At 38.1% G+C, this 9266-nt stretch overlaps 1 protein-coding gene across 1 annotated transcript in view; it reads right to left on the bottom strand.

Annotated features, from left to right (window-relative positions):
- The window catches only part of LCA5 (Leber congenital amaurosis 5), a 57645-nt gene that overhangs the window by 9636 nt on the left and 38743 nt on the right, over positions 1–9266 (bottom strand). The gene's annotated exons all lie outside the window — the stretch shown is intronic.

Raw genomic sequence — 9266 nt, 5'->3', positions numbered from 1 at the left:
AAGAATTGATGCTTTTGAACTGTGGTGTTGGAGAAGACTCTTGAGAGTCGCTTGGACTGCAAGGAGATCCAACCAGTTCATTCTAAAGGAGATCAGTCCTGGGTGTTCTTTGGAAGGACTGATGCTAAAGCTGAAACTCCAATACTTTGGCTACCTCATGCGAAGAGCTGACTCATTGGAAAAGACTCTGATGCTGGGAGGGATTGGGGGCAGGAGGAGAAGGGGACGACAGAGAATGAAATGGCTGGATGGCATCACCGACTCGATGGACAAGAGTCTGGGTGAACTCTGGGAGTTGGTGATGGACAGGGAGGCCTGGCGTGCTGCAATTCATGGGGTAGCTAAGAGTCGGACACAACTGAGCGACTGAAGTGAACTGAACTGAACTGAACTTTACTTTGAGGAGCTCAAAGAATAAGACCGAATTTAGCGAAAGGAAGGAAATAATAAAGATCAAAGTGGAAGTAAGTGGAATAGAGACCAGGAAAGCAACAGCAAGGATCAATGAAACTAAGAGCTGGTTCTTTGAAAAGATAAACAAAACTGACAAATCTTTACCTTGGACTAAGGAAAAAAGAACTGGAAATGAAAGAGGAGAGATTACAGCCAATACTACAGAAATGCTCTGAATCATAAGTGACTAGTATGAACAATTTACGTGCTAAAAATTTACATAACCTAGAAAAAATGAAACACACAACCTACCAAAAATGAATCAGGAAAAAACATAAAATGTGAATAGGCTAATAATGAGTAAAGAGACTGAATCAATAATCAAATTCCCAACATGGAAGAAAGGAGATCAAGATGGTGGAGTTAAGGGGACATGGAGTTCACCTCCCCCAATGAACACATCAAAAATATGTCTACAGATCAAATAATTCTCACTGAAAACTAACTAGAAACCGAAAAAAGGGCTGTATAACCAAAGCTGTAAGGACGATAAACAGGTAAATAGGAATGAAAGAAAAGTGACTGGGTAGGGACTTGTGCTTCTGGGCAAGAACTCAGGAAATGAGAAATTGCATGGGGAGTAAGTATGTTGAGCCACAGACTGGGGTCCCAGTCCCAGGGTCTTAGTGGAGGAGAGAAGCACCCTGGATTGCTTGGACAGACGGAAAGGCTGGGGAACCCTAGCAGCTACCGGGTTTCCCACAACCATGTCACTCCAAGCCCCAGCTCAAGCCAAGTGAATAGTCAAGCCCTGCTCACTCCATGCCACTATGCAGCAATAAATCTGGGGTATCCAGGATCAGGGAAAAGACTCAACCTTTGGACACAGAAGCAGCAGAGTCCTGGAACAGGGCCCAGGTGGGTCTGCAGCAGCCATTTTTGGCACTTTTTAAAGCAGTGCCCAGAAGCAAGACATATTTCTGGGAGCAGCCACTGTACCACACCTCAATATCCCTTGCCACACAAATGCAGAGAAACCACACAGGCTCCTCCTCCCCTGTGGAGCAAAGTGGAGACTGGGGACAGTGATCTGCTGTGAGGGGTCTTGCCATGCCTCTGAGGAGAGGTCTGGCTGGTTTCTGAGTTTCCTGGAACTACTTCACTATGTGCCCCAGCCAAAGCCAAGCAAATGCTCTATCCCTGCTCAGTCCATGCCACAGCGTGGCACTGGATGTGGGATGGCCATGACCAGGGAAAAGACTCTGCCATGGGTTGCATCCAAAGGAGCCACAGACACCTGCCCGAGCAGTGCGCTGAACCTCTGTCTGTGAACAGGCCCCACCTGCTTCAGCATGCCCTGCTTGGGGGCAAAGGTCCTGGTGCTGAGAGAGAGAAACATAGACACTTAAAGGGAACAGAGGCAGCTTGTGCCTGACATGAAGAGCTTCTGTTTTGGCAACTTGGGATCAGACCCTGGCCCTGACAAAGAGGTGACAGCCACTGAACAGAGAGAAGTCCCATCTCATACCATGAAATTATGACTGAAAACTTCCCAAACCTGTAAAAGAAAACAGATATTCAGATAAAGCACAGAGGGTTCCAAACAAGATGAACCCAAACAGACCTACACCAAGATATACAATAAAATGGTAAAAGTTAGAATTCTAAAGGCAGCAAGAGAAAAGAAGAGTCATATGCAAAGGAGAAAGGAGTCCCCATAAGGCTATCAGCTGATTTCTCTGCAGAAACTCTGCAGGCCAGAAGTGAGTGACATGATATAGTCAAAGCCCTGAAAGGGAAAAACCTGTAACCTACGATATTCTGCTCTGAAAGATATTTATCATTTAAAATAGAAGTGATAAACAACTTGTCAGACAACCAAAAGTAAAAAAAATTCAACATACGAAAACTACCCTAAGGAAATGTTGAAGGGTCTTGTGTAAATTGAAATGAAGTAAGAAAATCCCTGTAGGAAAGGCAGTATGTAGATTAAAAGATGAAAAAAGTAGAAAAGCAAACTGTAACTAAAACAGTTAAGGAATAATCAGGAAGATGTAAAATGTGATATCAAATATACAAAATGTGGGTTATGCAGCTTAAAAATGTAGATCTTTCAGAATGTATTTGAACATTTAAGTTCAAACATTTAAGACTGCCCAGTTTAAAGCAAGTAGATATGAGTCAACATATGTGAACCCCATGGTAGCCACAACCGGAAAACAAGCAATGAAATGGCAGTGAGTACATACCTGTTAATAATTACTTTAAATGTCAGTGGACTAAATGTTCTGGTCAAATGATGTAGGTGACTGACTGGATTTAAAAACAAAAACCAAGACCCTTAAATATGCTGTCTGTAGGAGACTCACTTCAGGGCTGAAGACACACACAGTGTGTAAGAGGGTGGAAAAAGATGTTCCATGAAGATAAAAATGACAAAGTGTGGGTAGCAACACTCACAGAAAATCATAGCAGCCTTTAAAATAAAAACTATAATGAAGGCAAGGAAGGCCTTGTATAATGATAAAAGGATCAATATAATAAGAGGGTATTACACTTGGTAACATATACACACCCAATACAGGAGCACCTAAACACAGAAAGCAAATACTAACAAACACAAAGAGAGAATCTGATAATAATACAACAAGTGTATGAGAGGTTAACATCCCACTGACATCAATGGACAGATAATCGAGACTGAAAACCAAAAAGGCACAGGGGCCTTAAATGACACAACAGACCAGCTAATCTTAATTGATACCTGCATGAAGCTACATGCAAAAAACAAGCAGAACACACACACATACCATATGCACACGGAACGTCCTCCAGTGTAGATCGCACACCAAAATCACAAACAAGCCTTGACAAATTTAAGACAAATTATTTCAAGCATCTCTTCCAACCACAACGGTATGAAACTAGAAATCAATTACAGGAAGAAAAGTAGCTAAAGAACATGTAGAAATTAAATAACATATTAATGCTAATAAAAAAAATGGATCAATGATAAAATCAAAGAGGAAATCAGAAATACCTAGAGACTAATGAAAACGAAAACACAACTTTCCAAAATACACCAAAATGAACCCTTAGAGGAAAGTTCATAGTGATATGGGCCTACCTCAAGAGCAAGAAAAAATCTCAAACAACCTAACTTACCACCTTAATAAGAAAAAGAATAAAGAATAAGAAAAAGAACAAAGGCCAAAGTCAGCAAAAGGAAGGAAATAATAAAAATCAGAGAGGAAATAAAGATTTAAAAGAAACAGTAGAAAAGATCAAATGAAAACAAGGGCTGTTTTTTTTGAAAGATAAAATTGATAAACCTTTAACTGGGCTCGCCAAGAAAGAGGTGAGGAAAAAGAAAGAGGACTCAAGTAAATAAGCAATGAAAAATGATAAATAGCAACCAATGCAACAGCGATCCAAAAAATCGTAAGAAAATACTATGAATAGTTAAATGTCAATAAACTGGACAATCTAGAAGAAATGGACAAATTTCTAGAAGCACACAGTCTGCCAAGTCTGAGTCAAGCAGAAAAAGGCAATTTAAATAGACTGATCACTAGAAGTAACATAGAATTTTTAATTAAAAATTCATAATAATAAAAAAAAAAAACACCCAGAAAAAAAAGTCCAGGCCCAGGTGGCTTCATGGGGGAAGTTTACCAAACATGTCAAGCACTTATACCTATCCTTCTCAAACTATTCCAAAAAAATGAACAGGAGGGAACACTGCCTACAGTAGAATAATTTATTATTCTATACTAAATTATCATAATTTATTTAACCATATTCTGCTTCTCAACATCCAAGCATTTTCAATTTCTCCTATGGTGGACATCCTATTATATATACATTTCAACTTAGTTTTATATTATTTCCTCAGGGTAAATGTAAAGGAATGAAGTTTCTGGATTGACTGACATTTATATGATTTTAAAGCTTTTGAAAAGCATTATCAAAATGCCCTCTGGAAAGATTGTAACAATTACATTCTCTTCAAAAGTCTAATAGCCTTTATTTTACTATATTCTTGGAATGATTGGATACTGACATTTTAAAATCGGTGGACTAGCAAAAAACAGAATATTACTGTTTTAATTTCTATCTCCTGGATTAATAATCCTGAAGTTAATTTTTATGTTTATTGGCCATCCATATCCTTTATAAACAGTTTAATATAGTGTAATAGGAATTTAGAAGACAATGACAAAATGGGGGAAAACAATATTAAAAACAAAACAAAAAGGCTACAAAATTTCTAGAACTGAAGATATAAAAAGAGAGATTAGAGCTGGAAAACCATCATGATAAAGATGGAATTACGAAAGAATCATCAGTGGATGTTAAATTTTAATGGGTAAAAGATATATATACATCCCAAGTGGCTCACCACAGATTGCTTATTGGTTTTAATGAAGAAGGAAAACAGTAATTTTATCAAGCAATACATAGGCAAGGTGATCAAAATTAACATCAACAGTAAAGGACAGGTGAACATCACGTACCTCCAGCTGTGAGAGCTTAACAAGGAAGTAACACATCACTTATTCAGTATTCTGGAGAAGAATACAAAAACCTCAGTCTAATAAAACATCCGAGAAATGCAAATTAATAATATTCTATTAAATGAAGAGGGATGGGGTACCATATTCAAAAACATGAATGTTGAGACTTCCCTGGTGATCCAGTGGTTAAGACTGCCTTCCAATCAGGGGACATGAGTTCAATCCCTGGTCAGGGAACTAAAATTTTTAAAATATGAATGTCGTAAAAGAGACAACAAAAGTATGAGGCAATGTTCCAGAATAAAGGAGGCTAAAGATATCTGGACAATCAACACAATACTTGACTCTAGATTGAATCTGTACTACAGCAGTAAAGTAGTATAAAAGACATTATTACATCAACTGAAAAAAAAACAATATATTGTGGAGGGATTCTAGAAAATTATTTTCTAAATGTAAATTTATATCATAATTGGTTTATACAAGGACATATCCTTACTCTTAGGAAATAAAAGCAATACATTTAGAGGTGAAAAGCATGTGTATAGAACTTCAGGAGCTTGCCAGGTGGTGCAGTGATAAAGAATCTGCCTGCCAATGCTGGAGACATAAGACACATGGGTTCGATCCCTGGGTTGGGAAGATCCCCTGAAGTAGGAAATGCAATCCATTCCAGTATTCTTGCCTGGAGAATGCTATGGACAGTGGAGCCCAGAAGGTTACCGTTCACAGGATTACCAAGGGTAGGACACAACTAAGCAACTGAGGAAACACATAGAACTTTCTCTCAAATAGCTGAGAAAAAAATTCCACGTGTATGTATGGGCACATGTATGTTTGTGTTCACACAAGACAGAGAAAGAATATGTGTACATAAGACAAATGGGGCAAATGTTAACAAAGGTGAATCTGGGGAAAGAGTATGAGAGTGTTGTTAGAACTATGTATATATTTGCAACTCTCTATAACCTTAAAATTATCCCCATATAAAAAGTTAATTTAAATAAGTGTACCTTTAGACACTTAGAGGCAAAACAAGAAACCACTGAACTCAAGCAAAATGTTTAAAAAGCTACTGGAAGTTAAAAGAGAAAATCAAATTCTAAATGATAGTAACTGTCAACCTGGAATCTAAGACTCAGTAAATTTATCACTCAAGAATGAAGATAAATTAAACAGAAAGACTAGAAAACTAACCACTCAAAAGCCCTCATTGAAAGGATGACCAAAAGGATCAGAAAGAAAGTGAGCCCTGAAGGAAAGGTGAACACTAATGAAAAATAGTGACATGCCAGTAATAACATTGTGCCAGAAACTAACTGTAAACCCCATAAAAATGATTGAAGAATTGAGGAGTTTTTAAATAAGGTAAATTAAAACAGACAATAATATGATGACACGAGACTAGAGAAAATGTTCCACTGTCCTGATAGAATTTGAAAAAACACAAGTATTGAGACTTTAGACTCCCTTAATTCAAATACAGATTATCTTAAAAATTCGAGGCTAAACTCTAAAAGAAAAGTAGTATAATCTGTCATTCTGAAATCAATGCAAAGGCAGGGAAAAGAGTAAGAGGCAGGATGAAAAAAAGCAGCAGAGAAAAGGTGATAATAACATTGTTTAAAAAAAATAACCCATGTAGATCTATCTCAGTAATGCCAACAAATGTAGTAAATAAATGTGGAACAAGACATTCTTATGCTGAATTAGTTTTAAAAATTAATTTAGTCAAATTTTGTACAAGCACAGAGATAAAACATTAACACAAACAAGATGAAAGTAAAGGAAAAAATATATTAGGCAAAAGAAAAAAAAGAAAAGTAGTGTAGATTAAATAGGCTTTAAGACGAAAGCATTAGAGAGAGAGGATTTTTTATTTAATGTGAAACAAAACAAAACAATCACCAGAAAGGTAAACAAACCTGAACTGGTTTTACTTTTAATTCTGAACTTATAAATAACACAGCTTCCATACATGCTACATTTTTTTGGCAAGCTTTATCAAGGAGGAACATATTCACTGTATTAGGAATTAAAATGGGGCATATAACTATAGAAGTAGTAGAAATTTTAAAATCATTTCTTGTTATTCAGTTGCTAAGTCATATCTGACTCTGTGGCCCCATGGACTGAGGCATATCAACTCCTCTGTCCTCCAGTATCTCCTGGAGTTTGCTCAAATTCATGTCCATTGAGTCAGTGGTGCTATCTTACCCCCTCATCCTCTGCCACATCCTTTTCTCCTTTTGCCTTCCCTATTTCCCAGCATCAGGGTCTTTTCTAATGAGTCAGCTCTTTGCATAAGGTGGCCAAAGTATTGGAATGTCAGCTTCCGCAACAGATCTTCTAATGAATTCAGGGTTGACTTCCTTTAGGATTGACTGGCTTGATCTCCTTATAGTCCACGGGATCCTCAGGAGTCTTTTCCAGAAACATAATTCAAAAGCATTATTCTTCAGTGCTCCACTTCCTTTACAGTCTGTCTCTCACATCTGTACATGACTACTGGAAAAACCATAGCTTTGACTATACAGACCTTTGTTGGCAAAGTGATCTCTGCCTTTTAATACGTTGCCTAGGTTTATCATAGCTTTCCTTTCCAAGGAGCAAACATCTTTTAATTTCATGACTGTGATCAGTGATTTTGGAGCCCCCCAAAATAAAATCTGTCACTGCTTCCACTTTTCCCCCTTCTATTTGCCATGAAGTGATGGGACCGGATGCCATGATCTCAGTTTTTTTTTAATGTTGAATTTCCAGCCAGCTTTTTCACTGTCCTCTTTCACCCTCATCAAGAGGCTCTTTTTCAGTTCCTCTTCACTTTCTGCCATTAGAGTGGTATTATCTGCATATCTGAGGTTATTGATATTTCTCCCGGCAATCTTGATTCCAGCTTGTGATTCATCCAGCCCTGAACTTCACATGATGTACTCTGCATATAAGTTAAATAAGCAGGGTGACAACATACAGCCTTGTCATTTTCCTTTTCCAATTTTGAACCAATCTATTCTTCCATGTCTGGTTCTAACTACTGCTTCTTGACCTACATACAGGTTTCTGAGAAGACCAGTAAGGTGGTCTGGTATTCTCATCCCTCTGAGAATTTTCCACTATTTGTTGTGGTCCACACAGTCAAAGACTTTAGCACAGTCAGTGCTAAAGTAGATGTTTTTCTTGAATTCCCTTGATTTCTCTGTGATCCAATCAATGCTGGCAATTTGATCTCTGGTTCCACTGCTTATTCTAAATCAAGAACATCTGCAAGTTCTTGGTTCACACAATGCTGAAGCCTAGATTGAAGGACTTTGAGCATTACCTTGCCAGCATGTGAAATGAGTGCAACTGTGCGGTAGTTTGAGCATTCTTCGGCATTGCCTTTCTTTGGGACTGGAATGAAAACTGACCTTTTCCAGTCCTGTGGCCACTACTGAGTGTTCCAAATTTGCTGGCATACTCAGTGCAGCACTTTCACAGCATCATCTTTCAGGATTTGAAATAGCTCAACTGGAAAAGCTCACCTCCACGAGCTTTGTTCATAGTGATGCTTTCTAAGGCCCACTTGACTTCACATTTCAGGATGTCTGGCTCTAGGTGAGTGATTACACCATCGTGATTATCTGGGTCAGGAAGATATTTTTTGTACAGTTCTTCTGTGTATTCTTGCCACCTCTTAATATCTTCTGCTTCTGTTAGGTCCATACCATTTCTGTCCTTTATCGAGCCCATCTTTGCATGAAATGTTCCCTTGGTAGCTCTAATTTTCTTGAAGAGATCTCTAGTCTTTCCCATTCTGTTTTTTTTTTTTCCCTCTATTTCTTTGCATTGATCGCTGAGGAAGGCTTTCTTCTCTCTCCTTGCTATTCTTTGGAACTCTACATTCAAATGGGAATTTCTTTCCTTTTCTCCTTTGCTTTTTGCTTCTCTTCTTTTCACAGCTATTTGTAAGGCCTCCTCAGACAGCCATTTTGCTTTTTTGCATTTCTTTTTCATGGGAATGGTCTTGATCCCTGTCTCCTATATAATGTCGTGAACCTCCATCCATAGTTCATCAGGCACTCTACCTATCAGATCTAGTCCCTTAAATCTATTTCTCACTTCCACTGTATAATCACAAAGGATTTGATTTAGGTCATACCTGAATGGTCTTTGTTGACCATCTAGTCAAGGCTGTGGTTTTTCCAATGGTCATGTATGGATGTGAGAGTTGGACTGTGAAGAAAGCTGAGTGCTGAAGAATTGATGCTTTTGAACTGTGGTGTTGGAAAAGACTCTTGAGAGTCCCTTGGATTGCAAGGAGATCCAACCAGTCCATTCTGAAGGAGATCAGCCCTGGGATTTCTTTGGAAGGAATGA

This window comes from Bison bison, unplaced genomic scaffold, assembly GCF_000754665.1.
Source record: "Bison bison bison isolate TAMUID 2011002044 unplaced genomic scaffold, Bison_UMD1.0 scf7180017864362, whole genome shotgun sequence".
NCBI classification, from domain to species: domain Eukaryota; kingdom Metazoa; phylum Chordata; class Mammalia; order Artiodactyla; family Bovidae; genus Bison; species Bison bison.
This window is presented reverse-complemented; position numbering and strand designations above follow the sequence as displayed.